Below are 18,499 nucleotides of genomic sequence, written 5' to 3'. Positions count from 1 at the left end.
GGTTTTCTCAAAAATAGTTTTGACGACATTGGAACGCGGGCGTGTATAGACTGGTACCCGGCCGTTATTGAAATTCACTGTACAGCCTTTAACAATGAGCAAAACCCATACATGCCTAACTATAAGAATTATTTGAAATTTGTTTACTGAATATTTATGAAACACTTGCCACTGGATATCACAGTAATCATGTCAAATGAATGATACATTTTGTATATTATGATGTGTTTCTATGAATTGCAGAAACTTTATACACCATTTTAATCATCAACTGCCAACTTTTGATATGTTATTTGTCCTTGAATTAAGAAAAGGTTGGGCGAACAACTTCATTATTTTAGATATACTCTGCATACATGTACAGTTCCTTTTGTAAATCCAAACTTATATTAAATTTTCTTTTATTAATTAATGTGGGAAATGTGATTTATCAAGTTAAAGCAGTTGATAAGAAATTTGAAAGTATTTTAAATTTAATCAGTATCTTATGTTCCTGTAAGCCATTGAATAAAATTTGGTTCAAGATGTGTATTGATATCAGATCTCGAGTTGGCAGGTCTGAAAATTGTTACTGTTTGTATTTCATGTATTTAACTTCCTTAGATCTAAAATTTGTTTGGATTAAAGAACTATTTAGTTACCTCACTTTTAATTAGTCTTATCTGAACTTTTTGAAATCAATGTTTATTGTTGAATTGTCTTTCAGAAATTGTCTACCACTACTTGACGTGAGAGGGCCAAGGTTCCTCACTAGAACATTAGGACCGGTTCTCTTATGTCTGAGGGATTGTCCTATTAAAAAGGTCTGACATTCCAGCTAGATTTATACCTGATAATGGGAGAAATCACCAGAAACTATTTCCTGAGGTAATTTTAAATAAAACTAAATGGGATATTATATATATATATGTGTTTACACTTTTGATAGTAATTTTCAAAATTTATGTACATGTATATTTGTATCTTAATTAGTTTATGGGATTTTTTTTATTGAATTTTTTATTTGGACTACAGGCAACAGCCAATGGTTCATTAACATGTTCAGTTTAATCATAAAAAATTGCAACATTGTTACTATAAAGTCTATAATATATATATACAGTCAGGGGAATTATTGAAATAGGTTTATAAATCACTCATTTAAGTAGCAAATTAGAAATTCTTTGATTTTGTAGGTTACCAAAATTTTAAACATACAAGTTTAGATTATATCCTATTATTAGTAAAATTGAAAAAAATGAACCTTTTGCATGTTTTAAGTAGCAAGGTTTATGCCTTTTGATGCAATCATTCAGCTGTAAATTCTATATTTGTTGAAAAAAAGTTAAAAATGAAGGCTTATAATTTAACAGTGCCAGTGGGAGTATTTTTCCTGTAAAATTCAAGGTTTTAGAGATTATAATTGTGATAAAATTTTATTGTTCTCGATCAAAATTTCACTGTTCATGGGTGTTGAAATTAGTGGGGGTAATCAAAATGATAATACTTAAAGAAGTGATTTTTTTGGAAGAAAATAGTCTTAGAGGTATCCACTTAAACAAGTGATTTTCATGTCATTATCCCAGATTCAGTACAGGGTCATCACCTGACATAGCCGGTCATCTTATGAACACAGATGTTGGTTCTGATAATTTTAGCAACACAATTAGTCCCTGGATCATTAGTATTATATATTTAAAGCTACAACAAAATTAAATCACTAAGCATGCTTAGTCTAGTTATTTATTTATAATACTTAAATAGGTGATTATTAAAGAAAGACAACTCTTACTTCCAACATTTCTGGACAAAATGTTACTTGAATCAGTGATTTAAGATCACTCATTTCAGTAATTCCCCTGACTAATATATATATATATATAAATATAGATCATGTATATATATATATATATAAGTAAATATTTCCTAATAGATTTATTATATTTATGAACAGAAATGCATTTATGTTACATGTCATCATGTTTTGAAAATTTTGAGGTTCAGTTACACTTCCTACATATTGTACTACATGTATGTATCATAGTATGAATATAAAAAGATGTGGGTATATGCCAATGAGACAGCAACCCTATGACAAAAATCTTCAACGGATATCCATAGGGTACACTACGTGTGTAGTACCCAATAACTTCAAAGATAAATTCAAATCATACATTTGGATTCCAGACAATAACTTTAGTTTAAGTGTATGGATCTCTATGAAATATAACCAAAAGGTTCAATACCACAAAAGGAAGGTTGAGATTGTTTTTGGGGTGATGGTCCCAGCTGTTAAGGAAATAGGGGCCAAAACAAGCATTTTTAAAGGCAGTGCTTTAATGCCTTTCTAGTTGCCGTGTTAATATTTCTTTCCGCGATATCCAACTTATCTACGTGGGGGGTCATTTAGCTCCAAGTAGATCCGGAAAATGTTGATTCTCTCCTCTTCTTATTGTGGTATAAAATGTTTTTTGTCTCATTTCATTTACATTGGGAAATAGAGAAACGATCATTGTGTTTTGTTAGTTTTAAAAACTTTTGATATATTTGTATTTTACATTATAAGCAGTCAACCGATTGACAAACTAGAATTATTTGAATTCCGTGTGGAAAGAGCTCGGGTTAATTTCGAGTGTTTTCTGCAATCTAGATGTTTATAAATCATTTCAGTCGTTGATATAATAATTAAAGGTCGACTGAACATGAATTATATTATCCAATTTAAAGCGCATTTCTGTTTATGCACGCGAACCCGTCTAACGTTATTGTTATTTCGCAGTTATATAAAGTAGCAAATTATCGTTCCTGAATAGGTGGCGCCGTGGTAGCCGATCCTGTTCTTCAACTTCCGGTTTCTGCACTGTGCAACTATTACAGTTGCATTTTTAATTAACGATGCCAAGTACTTGTTGTTGTGTACCTGGATGTCATTTAAGAGGAGGACATGCATTTCCAAATGACTTAAAAAGAAGGAAAAGTTTGATCAACGCCATGGCCCATACGCAGATTGGACGAGAACACGATGAAATCGTGGAGTCCATCTCAATCAGCTGTTGTTTGCAAGGCACATTTTACTAAAAAAGACTACGTGCAGGAAACTATTCATGGTAAAACTCTATTTTCTTTTTAAAATATATAGTTATATATGTAATCGCCATGCGAATAAACCAAAGTCAGTTTACAACCGCAATTATCGTTTTAGAATAAAAGGGGGTGGTTAATTCAAGACGTCATAATTTTTTGGATTACGATTCAATGTGATCTGTTTGAGATTTTTTGGTGCTTGCTACAATTATAATGATTTCTTACAAGAGGTATATCATACTGAGAATTATTTTAGCAGTAATTATGCTTATGTAGTAATGACAGGAATGCATAAGCTATGCCTCGTAGACTTTCTTGAAAAATATCAATGACATTGTTAACAGGAACAAAACAATGACATGCTCTCATCTATATTATAGTTATTTAGGTACAAACAATGTATGTTTGTTGCATACATCTCTCATTGTTTGTCCTTTGGATTTACATAACATACATTTTGATGTACATTGAATCAGGCTAACATAGTTTTAAGATTGTAATGAATAAATCTAGTTAATATTTTGCCAGGTTACGAGTACAAAGGAATTATAGTTATCTCGTACCATTGTAACTCGTACCAATGTCAACTCGTACCACTAAACAAAAACTCGTTCCAATGCAAACTCGTACCACTGCTAACTCGTACCACGGTAAATTCATACCATTGTAAACTCGTACCCACTTATTTAAATGCATTCAAATAGTGTTTAATGATGAATATATACTTTAATTTCACTCAATACCTCTTAAGTCTGTAAAATGTATATAATTTGAAATTACAATAACCAATTTGTAGCTAATTTTCCTTGTCTAATTGGATAGAGAAAACCGTGGCAGATTGGCTTTGTTGTCTCCCTTGAATAGACTCTTTTTTAAACTTTTACTGACAACTATTTGATTTAATTTTTAATCATTCCAAATCAGTAACATTGAATAGATTTGGGTATTTTTCTATTGTTTCTAAAAGGAATTTTATTTAATGAAAGAATTTATTGATTGTGTTTTAAAGGTTTAAAATTGTTTATGACCAACAGTTAGAAAGTATGAAATTTATTTTTATACAATATTCAGCACATTTCAGCAGAATATGACCATGCTTATATGATTATACAAGTTGATTAGTTAAAGATAAAAAAAACCAAGTTGATTAGTTAATAATCAACCAATAATCACACAATCAAAGGAATTTAATATATTTATTAGCATGGTAATTAAGAAATTACATTTGTATTTTTGTCTAAGTTTTCATTAAAATCTGGTATAAATTTCAAAGATATTTTAATTTTTTGTATAAAGCTTAAAAAAAAAATAATCATAAAACATTCGTATTTTTGTCTAAGTTTTCATTAAAATCTAGTATAAAATTCAAGTAATTCAACTTTTTTTATTTAGTTTACCAAAAAAAAAATCATAAAACTTTCGTATTTTTGAATATATTTTTAATGGTACAAGTTCTGATTGGTACGACTTCCCAGTGGTACGAGTTTACGTTGGTACGAGTTTACGTGGTACGAGTTTACAATGGTACGAGTTAACTTGCTTCTGTACAAAGTATGCATTGCTAATGGAAGTTCATTTAATTATCAAAAAACTAATGTTTTATAACCTTTTTCAGGGCACAAACCCACCATACAGAGACTTAAGTCTACTGCCAATCCCAGCCTATTTTCCTGGACCAAGCAAGAGACTGAATCGTACGTAAAAAGAAAAATCAGGGCAGTTTCCTGTGAAAACAAAAGAACTAAACTTGATGAATATTGTAGTAGAAATCTAGAGGAAAGTTTTGATTGTAAAGTTGGTTTTCCTGAAGAAGTAATTCATACTGCAGACAGGATTTATGACTGTCCACCACCAACTGCCGAGCTTATGTTGAGCTTCACAGATGGAATTACGCAAACACCATCAATGCCTATATTTTCAGCAGAGAAATTTTGAAATGAAGACACGTGACACAGCCATGCATTTTTATACCAGTTTAGAGTTGTATACTAAATTTTTATTTGTTTTGACCACACTTGGTCCAACAGCACATTGTTTGAGATACATATATTTTCAAATTGCTAGGGTGTCATTTGAAAATCAGTTTTTTTATGACTTTGATGAAATTGATGCATTATACAACCAACTTTGAACTGTCTAGATTCTAGATTGAAACTAGTGTTAAGAATATTGTGTAAACATGGATTGTTTTTATGTCTAAACAGTGGCGTGAGGCTAACACTTGGCCATTTAGTGGTTTAGTCAGGTATTTTTCGCCATCCAACTTAGAATTAAAGTTTCCTACAACTTGGATTATTATTGACAGCACAGAATATCCCGTGATAAAACCTAAAGCTCCTAGAGCTCAGGCAACCTTTTCATCATATAAAAACAGAAACACTGAAAATACTTGTATGTTCGACACCTGGTGGTTTAGTCAACTATGTCTCTTATGCATATGTTGGTTGTACCAGTGACTGTGAAATAGTTGAAAGATGTAGAATAGTTCAATTATGTGATCCAGGTGACAGTGTGATGGCAGACAAAGGTTTAAATGTGCAAGATTTGTTTGCTCACTTTTTTCAAAAAAAGAAACAGAATTAGTTCCAAAACTCTTATACGGGATAGAAAAGTCTCCAATTAACACGTGCACATAGAGCTAATTATTGGACTGGGCAAAACATACAAAATTCTAATAAATCCTATGAATGGAACTGAAACAAAACTTTCATCTGAAATAACATTTAGTTGTTTTATGTTGTGTAATTTTAGAACTTGTATTGTGCCAAAGGATGCATAAATAAAAGTGACGCAATGAAGTTTGTTCTGATATATATATATAAATATTATTTACAATTACATGCACATGTAAATTGTAATGCATATAAAAATAAGGAGATGTGGTATGATATTCAGTGAGTTTATCGAACCAAAGTGCATAAGAAATGGGTTAAGCAGTTACAGGTGTTACTGTCACCATACAATCTCCAACAATTAGAAAAACTTGTACCGTGTAAATAATTTCAGAGATCTTACAACTAAGTTTTGTTGTCTCACCTTGACTTTGGTGAATTGTTTATATCTGTTGATGTAAATATAAAAAAGAAGATGTGGTATGATTGCCAATGAGACAACTCTCCACAAGAGACCAAATGACACAGAAATTAACAGCTATAGGTCACAGTACGGCCTTCAACAATGAGCAAAGCACATACCGCACAGTGAGCTATAAAAGGCCCCGAAATGACAATGTAAAACAATTCAAACAAGAAAACTAACGGCCTAATTTATGTACAAAAAATGAACGAATAACAAATATGCAACACATAAACAAACGACAACCACTGAATTACAGGCTCCTGACTCGGGACAGGCACATACATGTACATACAGAATGTGGCGGGGTTAAACATGTTCGCGGGATCCCAACCCACCCCCTAACCTGGGACAGTGGTGTAACAGTACAATATAAGAGTGAACTATAAAAATCAGTTGAAAGAGGCTTAACTCATCAGATGGATAAATACAAATACAAGTGGATGTGGCCGGGTAGTTGTACATCCAAACAACAAAAAGACTCTAAGTACAGATCTGAGAGTACTCGCATTTACTGACAGCTAGTTCAAAGCCACTAACAACTGATAAAAAAATCTTGCATCTAAGACTAAATTATCAATCCGTAAGCTCCCTTTAGAATTTTATAAGTTTTAGATTTTACATTTCTGAGTTATGGGGTTTTATTCATTAAAAAAGGGGGGATTTTCCAGTTTTTGGACAAAACTCAAAAATGCTTTAAGCAGTTCGCATGAAACTTTGATGAATTATTTATAGCTATTGATGTAATCTCCCTATTGATTTTCATAAATTTCAAATATGACATTGAGAAGAAATTGAACTTTATTTGTTTATAGTCTGGCAACAGATTTATTAAGTATTGCGCAACAGCACAGTGTATTGCACAACAGCAAGAAATCTTTAATTGAATATAAATTCATTTCATATAACCGATTTCAAGTTCTTTGACTACATTTATTCAGAAACTATAATATGTCAAATATTTAATTACAATCCAAATTCAGACCTGTATCAAGCTTGAATATTGTGTCCATTTTTGCCCCAACTGTTCAGGGTTGGACCTCTGCGGGTGTATCCAGCTGTGCTCAGCGAATCAGTTTATTTCTTAATTAAGAACTCCTTTTTGTCGAGCCTGTGACTTTTGTCGCAGAAAGCTCGACATAGGGATAGTGATCCGGCGGCGGCGTTAGCTAACTTCTTTAAAGCTTTATATTTTAGAAGGTGGAAGGTCTGGATGCTTCATACTTTGTATATGGATGCCTCATGTTACGAAGTTTCCGTCAGTCACATGTCCAATGTCCTTGACCTCATTTTCATGGTTCAGTGACTACTTGAAAAAAAAGTTAAGATTTTTTGTAATGTTGAATTCTCTCTTATTATAAGTAATAGGATAACTATATTTGGTATGTGCATACCTTGCAAGGTCCTCATGCCCGTCAGACAGTTTTCACTTGACCTCGACCTCATTTCATGGATCAGTGAACAAGGTTAAGTTTTGGTGGTCAAGTCCATATCTCAGATACTATAAGCAATAGATCTAGTATATTCGGTGTATGGAAGGACTGTAAGGTGTACATGTCCAACTGGCAGGTGTCATCTGATCTTGACCTCATTTTCATGGTTCAGTGGTTATAGTTAAGTTTTTGTGTTTTGGTCTGTTTTTCTTATACTGTATGCAATAGGTCTACTATATTTGGTGTATGGAATGATTGTAAGGTGTACATGTCTAGCTGGCAGGTGTCATCTGACCTTGACCTCATTTTCACGGTTCAGTGGTCAAAGTTAAGTTTTTGAGTTTTGTCTTTTTTTCTAATACTATATGCAATAGTTCAACTATATTTGGTGTATGGAAATATTTTATGATCTGTATGTCAGTCACGCAGGTTTTTTTTTACCTTGACCTCATTTTCAAGGTTCATTGCTCAGTTTTAAGTTTTTGTGTTTTGGTCTGTTTTTCTTAAACTATAAGCAATAGGTCAACTATATTTGTTGTATGGAAGAATTGTTAGCTGTACATGCCTGCCTAGCATGGTTCATCTAACCTTGACCTCATTTTCTTGGTTCATTGGTCAATGTTTAGTTTACTTGGTTAATGTTAAGTTTATGTGACAGTTGTAATAAAGCTTTATATTTAGGACTATCAACATAATATCAATGATTAGTAAAGAAGGCGAGACATTTCAGCATGTGCACTCTTGTTTCATTCATAAATTACTTTATACTTGGAAATATAATTTTGCTTGGAGTTATAGTTTCTAAAAAAAGTATTGTCATTGAAAGAGTTGACATGTTGCAATGTACATTTATTCTACATAGTTCTATGGTACCAAATCAAAAGTTTATATTAAAGAAAGAAGTCAAAGGTTTCCCATCATAGTTTAGTTACATACATTTTTTTTTGTACCTGAGTCCGTTGAATATAGATCATTATATAAATAAGGAGATGTGTTATGATTGCCAATGAAACAACTATCATCCATACATTGTACTTACCAGTAACAAACCACATTTGCAAAGTTGAATAAAATACAGTTGATAACATTTACTTATTACTTAAAAGAAAATGCCAAACTATTTTAAACAGTATTTGACTATAAACATAGATAAAAAAGGTACTAACTGGACATAATGCACTAGTTCATAAACAAGTGAGAACAATCGCCTTCATATAGTGCTCAGAATATGACATTCATAAAACTTGTTCAATATCATTAGAGAACTCTAAATCTTAAATACTGAAAGCCACCTCTGATAAGTACAATGTACTATGCAAGATAATGATATAACTGGACTAAAAATACACACAACCTGTAATTAACTGCCTTTACAGCGCTTTCGCGCTTTGATTCTAGTTTGAGGACAATAACTTGTGTATAAGTATTTTGATTGCTCTGAAATTGTACCAAAAGGTTCAATACCACAAGTAGAAGGTTGGGATTTATTTTGGGGGTAACTGCCCAAACCGTTCAGGAATTAGGGGCCGAAAAGGGTCTAAAACAAGCATTTTTCTAGTTTTCAGACAATAACTTGTGTTTAAGTGTATGGATGTCTCTTAATTTGTACCACATTTTACAAAAAGAAAATTTCTTCAAAATTGGAGGGGGGGGGGTAAAAAAAATTTTTTGGGGGGTTCAATTTTTTTCCCTCAAGATTTAAGAAATTGTCAATTTTCCAAAGAAAAAAATTGGGGGTCACAATTTATTTTGCTAATTCTTTGTATATAGTCTGAAAACAGATTTACTAAGTATTGCGCAACAGAACAGTGTATTGCACAACAGCAATAAATCTTCAATTGAATATAAATTCAAATCATACAACCAATTTCAAGTTCTTTGACTACATTTATTCTGTGTCAGAAATCTATTATGTGTCAAATATTTAATTACAATCCAAATTCAGACCTAGTGTATCAAGCTTGAATATTGTGTCCATTTTTACCCCAACTGTTCAGGGTTGGACCTCTGCGGTCGTATCCAGCTGCGCTCGGCGAAGCAGTTTATTAACATTTTGGAATAAAGTTTTATATTAAATTATTTTACATTAAGCTCTGCCAAATGTACTCTAAGTGGATAAAACTTGTATATTCACAAGTCAGAAAATACTATGAAATATGCAATTTTAGCTCTGCCAAATGCTGAAACTTGCATCATGATTCACAAGTCAGCATTAAGACATTTACTTATACAATAATATGTGCTTTTTCTTTCAGGAACATGTATAAACTAGTGAATTGATGGTTTAACTACCAAGATGTAATGAGAGATGTCAAGTAATGAACAAAAAGAAGTAACATGAAGTTAGACAATACAACTTGAGGTGTCAGAATTTGTGCAATTGTTATTTGCAGATATATAGCTGGATTTTGTCAAAATGTGAAGTGTAACACTGGGATCAAATATGTTATTTTTTCTAAAAAATGATGAATTTGAGAATTAAATTTTCATATCTATTTACTGAGTTTATTGCTGCCCAAAAAGAGATTATTGCCTCTACTTTACAACTTATTTTGTCATAAATTGATTGTATATCTATTGTGACAATAAATGTTGATTATTAGGGCCCAGTAGTTGACATGACCCCAATACAGTAGTCTCTCTGTTTGTCTGTCTGTCAATACTTCTATGGCATACAATAAGTCAAGATTGTCTCAACTAATTTAAAAAATTAATGTGCTAAATGGAAATAAATGAAAAAGGAAGGTCCCTTGTGTTTTATGTAAAATTTGGGAAAAAGTGGTAGAAAACTTGGTATTTGTAAAAAAAATCACAAATTTTGAGAAAGCGTTTTCACAAAATTTGATATACGAGTTATGAAATGCTATTCAATATTGGTTCCCAGTGTTAAATATTGATTTCTTTGATAATTTAGGGTAAAATTTACCATAAAGACTTATTTTTTTGTCTCGCCTGCGAATGCGAGTCAAAAGGATTACAATCCAGTGACTGCTGAAACTATTTGCATTTAGCTTTATATTCTCTGGGTAGATGACTTTGATGCTTCATACCTTATACACAAATACTTTATGTTACGAAGTTTCTGTCTTTCATGTCGTCCTGAATATGCATGAAATATTTGTCACTGGATGTTAAGGAACCAACAATCAATCAATCAATCTGTCTTTTATGTGTCCATTGTCCTTGACTGCTTGAAATTTTTTAGTTTTTATACAACTGCAAATTATATTGTTTTCGTCGTCCCTCTGTCAAAAACAAGCATTTTTAGCTCACCTGGCTCTAAGGGCCAAGTGAGCTTTTCTCATCACTTGGCGTCCGTCGTCGTTAACTTTTACAAAAATCTTCTCCTCTGAGATTGGCCACAATCATCATTAGGGTCTAGTTTAAAAAATGTGTCCGATGACCTGCCTGCCAACCAAGATGGCAAACATATTTAAAAATAGAACATATTGGTAAAATGCAGTCTTTGGCTTATATCTCTGAAACTAAAGCATTTAGAGCAAATCTGACGTGGGTAAAAATGTTCAGCAGGTTATGATCTATCTGCCCTGAAATTTTTAGACGAATCAGACAACCCGTTGGGTTGCTGCCTCTGAATATTGGTAATTTTAAGGAAATTTTGCAGTTTTTATACGACCGCAAAAAGTTTTTGCGGTCGTATATTGGTATGACGTTGTCGTCGTCTTCTTCGGCGTCGTCGTCGTCTGAAGACACATTGGTTTTCGCACTCTAACTTTAGTTTAAGTGAATGGATCTCTTTGAAATTTTACCATAAGGTTAAATACCACAAAAGAAAGGTTGGGATTGATTTTGGGGGTTATGGTACCAACAGTTAAGGAATTAGAGGCCAAAAATAAGCATTTTCTAGTTTCCAGACAATAACTGTGGAACGGTGTATGGATCTCACTGAAATTATACTACAAGTTTCCATACCACAAAGGGATGGTTAGGATTTGCTTTTAGGGGTTATGGCTCAAACCGTTTAGGAATTAGGGGAAAACAAGGTTGTCCTGGTTAATGGACAAATACTTTAGTACAAAACATTATTTAAAGCAGTGTAAGGGAGATAAATCAAATACATCATTGAAATTACCTCCCTTACACTGCTTTTAAATTATGTATAAAGTAATGGTTAATGAACAATTAAGATAATTTAAAACAGTGTAAGGGAGGTAATCCAAATACAACGTTTTGGTTACTTCCCTTACACTGCTTTTAAATTATGTTTAAAGAAATGCATATTTATAAAGAAGACCAGTAAAAATATCTGCAAATGTTGCATATTTTTTTTTTACAAAAAAATCCATATGAAAGATTTGACACTATATTTTAAATTCTATTATAAAATAGATTAAGTTAGCACTATAGTAAATTCAAATGGGTAATTATGGTTGCAAATTATACTACAAGTTTCCATACCACAAAGGGATGGTTAGGATTTGCTTTTGGGGGTTATGGCTCAAACCGTTTAGGAATTAGGGGAAAAACAAGGTTGTCCTGGTTAATGGACAAATACTTTAGTACAAAACATTATTTAAAGCAGTGTAAGGGAGATAAATCAAATACATCATTGAAATTACCTCCCTTACACTGCTTTTAAATTATGTATAAAGTAATGGTTAATGAACAATTAAGATAATTTAAAACAGTGTAAGGGAGGTAATCCAAATACAACGTTTTGGTTACTTCCCTTACACTGCTTTTAAATTATGTTTAAAGAAATGCATATTTATAAAGAAGACCAGTAAAAATATCTGCAAATGTTGCATATTTTTTTTTTTACAAAAAAATCCATATGAAAGATTTGACACTATATTTTAAATTCTATTATAAAATAGATTAAGTTAGCACTATAGTAAATTCAAATGGGTAATTATGGTTGCAAATTATACTACAAGTTTCCATACCACAAAGGGATGGTTAGGATTTGCTTTTGGGGGTTATGGCTCAAACCGTTTAGGAATTAGGGGAAAAACAAGGTTGTCCTGGTTAATGGACAAATACTTTAGTACAAAACATTATTTAAAGCAGTGTAAGGGAGATAAATCAAATACATCATTGAAATTACCTCCCTTACACTGCTTTTAAATTATGTATAAAGTAATGGTTAATGAACAATTAAGATAATTTAAAACAGTGTAAGAGAGGTAATCCAAATACAACGTTTTGGTTACTTCCCTTACACTGCTTTTAAATTATGTTTAAAGAAATGCATATTTATAAAGAAGACCAGTAAAAATATCTGCAAATGTTGCATTTTTTTTTTTTTACAAAAAAATCCATATGAAAGATTTGACACTATATTTTAAATTCTATTATAAAATAGATTAAGTTAGCACTATAGTAAACTTAAATGGGTAATTATGGTTGCAAACTCCATTGGAAATTTGAATTGAGATTATGACCATATCTTGAGGGAAAAAAAAGGTGGGGGGGGGGGGGGCAAAAAGAAATTGTGGGGGGTCAATTTTTTCTCATTTCAGAAATTAAAAAGAATTATTCTTCAAATATCAAATATTGAAAAATTTCAAGAAGTAATCTTTAATTGCACAGTATGGTGCATTAGATTTGTAAAATATTTGACCACATTTATTTATTTGTTATGCCGAATCTAACCGTGTATTTGGATGTTTAATTTTGGGTCCAGTTTTCAAATTGGTCTACATTAAGGTCCAAAGGGTCCAAAATTAAATTTTGTTTGATTTTAACAAAAATTGAATATATGGGGTTCTTTGATATGCTGAATCTAAATATGAATTTAGATTTTTGATTTTTGGCCCAGTTTTCAAGTTGGTCCAAATCGGGGTCCAAAATTAAACTTTGTTTGATTTCAACAAAAATTGAATATATGGGGTTCTTTGATATGCTGAATCTAACCATGTATTTAGATTTTTTATTTGTGGACCCCACTATCAAATTGGTTCATGTTGAGGTCAAAAGGGTCCAAAATTAAACTTCGTTTGATTTCATCAAAAATTGAATTATTGGGGTTCTTTGATATGCCAAATCTAACCGTGTTTTTGAGATTTTTAATTTTGGGTCCTGTTTCTTAAATTGGTCTACATTAAGGTCCAAAGGGTCCAAAATTAAACTTAAATTGATTTTAACAAAAATTGAATTATTGGGGTTCTTTGATATGCTGAATCTAAACATGTGTTTAGATTTTTGATTATGGGCCCAGTTTTCAAGTTTGTCCAAGTTGGGGTCCAAAATTCAACTTTGTTTGATTTCAACAAAAATTGAATATATGGGGTTCTTTGATATGCTGAATCTAACCATGTATTTTGATTTTGGACATTGGACCATAATAGGTAAATTTAAAAAATTCAAGTTCTTAGACCACATTCTTTCTGTGTCAGAAACCTATGCTGTGTCAAATATTTAATCACAATCCAAATTCAGAGCTGTATCAAGCTTGAATGTTGTGTCCATACTTGCCCTAACTGTTCAGGGTTTCGACCTCTGCGGTCAAATCAAGCTGCGCCCAGCGAAGCATTTTATTTGTTATTATCTTAAATATTTTTATAGATAGAGATAAACTGTAAACAGCAATAATGTTCAGCAAAGTACGATCTACAAATAAGTCAATATGACTAAAATTTTCAATTGACCCCTTAAGGAGTTATTGCCCTTTATAATCAAATTTTTAACAATTTTTTGCGTAAATATTTTTAATCTTTTACAAAAATCTTCTCCACTGAATTTACTGGGACAAATAGAATTAAACTTGGCCACAATTTTCAAAAGGGTATCTTGATTGAAAAATGTATCCGATGACCCTGTCATCCAACCAACATGGCCGCCATGGCTAAAAATAGAACAAAGGGATTTACTATAGAAGTCTAAGGGAAAACAATTTCAAATGGTCAAAACTTGAAAACTACTTTAAAAAATGATAAGGGGTCTTGAGCAACTATTGTAAGTCTAGTTACTAGTGGGATGACCTGCTTTTAATTTAACTACTGGGCCAAATTAAACCAAACTTGGCCTCAATCATTATTAGGGTATCTTATACTATTTATCATGATTTAAACCTTATTTTACATGATTTCCAAAACAACAGAAGATTTCCAAAACCACAGAAGATACAGGTGAGCGACACAGGCTCTCGAGAGCCTCTTGTTCTTGTTCTTGTTTCAGGACAATAACTTTGGTATAAGATTGTGGATCTCTATCAAATTGTACCACAAGGTTCCATACCTCAAAAGAAAGGTTTGGATTGATTTTGGGGATTATGGTGCAAACCGTTCCAAAGGAAAAATGGGCAAAAAACAATACCTTTTGTATAAATTGCTTATTTTTTAACCAATTTCAATGGGGTTTAATTCAAAGTCTTGAATTTGCGGGGTTCTTTAATATGCTGAATCAAACTGGATATTGCGATTTTGGATTATTGGGGCCCGTTTTTAAATTGGTCCACATTGAGGTCCAAAGGGTCCAAAATTAAACTTTGTTTGATTTCATAAAAAATTAAATTATTTAGTTTCTTTGATATGCCAAAACTAACCATGTACACTATTTTTACTTTTGGGTCCGTTTTGAAATTGGTCCACATTGAGGTCATTTTAGGTCCAAAATAAAATTTTGTAACTGTGTATTTAGAATTTTTATTTTGGGTCTGGTTTTCAAAGGGTCCAAAATTAAACTTATAGTTTTGATTTTAACCAAAATTTAATTCTATGGGTTCTTTGATATGCTGAATCTAACCAAGCATTCAGATTTTGGATATCGGACCATAATGCAAATGCAGTAAATGTCTTATTTCAAATTTTTTAAAGTTCATAGACCACATTCCTTCCGTTTCAGAAACCTATACTGTGTCAAATTTTAATCACAATCCAAATATAGAGCTGTATTAAGCTTGAATGTTGTGTCCATACTTGTTCAGTGTTCTGCGGTCGTATCAAGCTGAGCCGTCTAGAGCATTTTATTTTTTTGTTGAGTGAATTTCCATTATTATGAGTAATAGCATAACTGTATTTGGTTTATTGGTTCCTTACAAGGTCTTACGACATGTCCATCAGACAGGGTTTACCTGAAATCAACTTCTTTTCATGGATCAATGATCAAGGTTAAGTTTTCTCGGTCCATAACGTAGATACTGTAAGCAATAGGTAAACTAGATTTATTTGGTGTATGGAATGATTGTTAGGCAAATATGACCGGTTGGCAGCTTTCATCTGACCTTGACAATTTTTTTCACGGTTCATTGAACAATGTTTAATTTTGTTTTTTGGTCTATTTTTCAGATACTATAAGTAACTAGATATGGTCAATGCCCCCCCCCCCCCCCCCCCCCCCTTCCTGTGGCCATGCACACCTCCATTATGTGTTTGAATATCCTATTAAATATTAAAGCTGTATCTCCAAAACTGTAGGAGGAGATAGCCGGACAAACCATGATCTCTAGTAACAAAAAAATGACTAAAAAGTCCAACTACCTGTCATTTTCAGAATATTTGAAAAAAATCAAAATTCTGTGGCCATGTACATCTTCATTATGTGTATGAACATCCAAAAAAAATATATATTTAAGTTGTACCTCCAAAACTGTAGGAAGAGATAGCAGGGGCGTAGCTCCCCGGAGGCACAACAGCACGTGCATCCACGTCATTTTCACCCCCCCCCCCCCCCCCCCCAAAAAAAAAAAAACACGAGAGGGAAAGGACAAAGTTAACAATATAGGTATTGGTCTTTCTATGTATGCATTTTAAAAACTACACAAAGAATAAAAGCAAGAGGAATGCACATGCAGCGAAATTTTTAATCCTGTATAAGACATGTATGTGTACGATAAAAACATACAACTGGTGTAACCATTAGCGGAACTTTTTATATTAAAAACAAAAAAACTACATTGTTGCCGATACCACCACCATAACGTATACTCGCCTTAAGTGCAAAAAAAAAACCATAATCCTCCTATAGGGTTAACAAAAAAACTTGAAAATTGTTATTTTCCGCTTCGCCCAAAGCACACATCTTACTAGAACGAAGACTCTTCAACTCGTATCGATCCGGGAATAATTACTGTTACCTTGTGAACTAGTTCAAAATTGACTAAGTATGTAGGTCTTGACAACACGAATAGTTCATTTTCACATCACGTCAACGTATTCTCGTCCTGGTGTGCATGTAATATTTGCTACCGGACATTAATAACCATTCAATCAATCAATAGTTTCCGTATACTAGTACATGAGAAGTTGGAACTGCTGTTAATATAAAAAAAAAAGTATGTTGAGGTCAAAAGGGTCCAAAATTAAACTTCGTTTGATTTCATCAAAAATTGAATTATTGGGGTTCTTTGATATGCCAAATCTAACCGTGTTTTTGAGATTTTTAATTTTGGGTCCTGTTTCTTAAATTGGTCTACTTTAAGGTCCAAAGGGTCCAAAATTAAACTTAAATTGATTTTAACAAAAATTGAATTATTGGGGTTCTTTGATATGCTGAATCTAAACATGTGTTTAGATTTTTGATTATGGGCCCAGTTTTCAAGTTTGTCCAAGTTGGGGTCCAAAATTCAACTTTGTTTGATTTCAACAAAAATTGAATATATGGGGTTCTTTGATATGCTGAATCTAACCATGTATTTTGATTTTGGACATTGGACCATAATAGGTAAATTTAAAAAATTCAAGTTCTTAGACCACATTCTTTCTGTGTCAGAAACCTATGCTGTGTCAAATATTTAATCACAATCCAAATTCAGAGCTGTATCAAGCTTGAATGTTGTGTCCATACTTGCCCTAACTGTTCAGGGTTTCGACCTCTGCGGTCAAATCAAGCTGCGCCCAGCGAAGCATTTTATTTGTTATTATCTTAAATATTTTTATAGATAGAGATAAACTGTAAACAGCAATAATGTTCAGCAAAGTACGATCTACAAATAAGTCAATATGACTAAAATTTTCAATTGACCCCTTAAGGAGTTATTGCCCTTTATAATCAAATTTTTAACAATTTTTAGCGTAAATTTTTTTAATCTTTTACAAAAATCTTCTCCACTGAATTTACTGGGACAAATAGAATTAAACTTGGCCACAATTTTCAAAAGGGTATCTTGATTGAAAAATGTATCCGATGACCCTGTCATCCAACCAACATGGCCGCCATGGCTAAAAATAGAACAAAGGGAATTACTATAGAAGTCTAAGGGAAAACAATTTCAAATGGTCACAACTTGAAAACTACTTTAAAAAATGATAAGGGGTCTTGAGCAACTATTGTAAGTCTAGTTACTAGTGGGATGACCTGCTTTTAATTTAACTACTGGGCCAAATTAAACCAAACTTGGCCTCAATCATTATTAGGGTAAATTATACTATTTATCATGATTTAAACCTTATTTTACATGATTTCCAAAACCACAGAAGATTTCCAAAACCACAGAAGATACAGGTGAGCGACACAGGCTCTCGAGAGCCTCTTGTTCTTGTTCTTGTTTCAGGACAATAACTTTGGTATAAGATTGTGGATCTCTATCAAATTGTACCACAAGGTTCCATACCTCAAAAGAAAGGTTTGGATTGATTTTGGGGATTATGGTGCAAACCGTTCTAAAGGAAAAATGGGCAAAAAACAATACCTTTTGTATAAATTGCTTATTTCTTAACCAATTTCAATGGGGTTTAATTCAAAGTCTTGAATTTGCGGGGTTCTTTAATATGCTGAATCAAACTGGATATTGCGATTTTGGATTATTGGGGCCCGTTTTTAAATTGGTCCACATTGAGGTCCAAAGGGTCCAAAATTAAACTTTGTTTGATTTCATAAAAAATTAAATTATTTAGTTTCTTTGATATGCCAAAACTAACCATGTACACTATTTTTACTTTTGGGTCCGTTTTGAAATTGGTCCACATTGAGGTCATTTTAGGTCCAAAATAAAATTTTGTAACTGTGTATTTAGAATTTTTATTTTG

General features: G+C 32.3%; 1 protein-coding gene and 1 long non-coding RNA gene across 2 annotated transcripts in view; both read left to right on the top strand.

Moving 5' to 3' along the window:
* The window catches only part of LOC127726396 (START domain-containing protein 10-like), a 362,489-nt gene that overhangs the window by 212,909 nt on the left and 131,081 nt on the right, over positions 1-18,499 (top strand). The window lies entirely within an intron of this gene.
* On the top strand, positions 111-10,066 carry LOC127726415 (uncharacterized). The gene is made up of 2 exons (XR_007993526.1): positions 111-867; positions 9,827-10,066. It is a non-coding gene; the product is annotated as an uncharacterized LOC127726415 (long non-coding RNA).

This window comes from Mytilus californianus, unplaced genomic scaffold (assembly GCF_021869535.1).
Source record: "Mytilus californianus isolate M0D057914Y unplaced genomic scaffold, xbMytCali1.0.p SCAF_17, whole genome shotgun sequence".
In the NCBI taxonomy this organism is placed as follows: domain Eukaryota; kingdom Metazoa; phylum Mollusca; class Bivalvia; order Mytilida; family Mytilidae; genus Mytilus; species Mytilus californianus.
The sequence above is the reverse complement of the archived record's forward strand: the minus strand, read 5'-3'. Positions and strand labels throughout refer to the sequence as shown.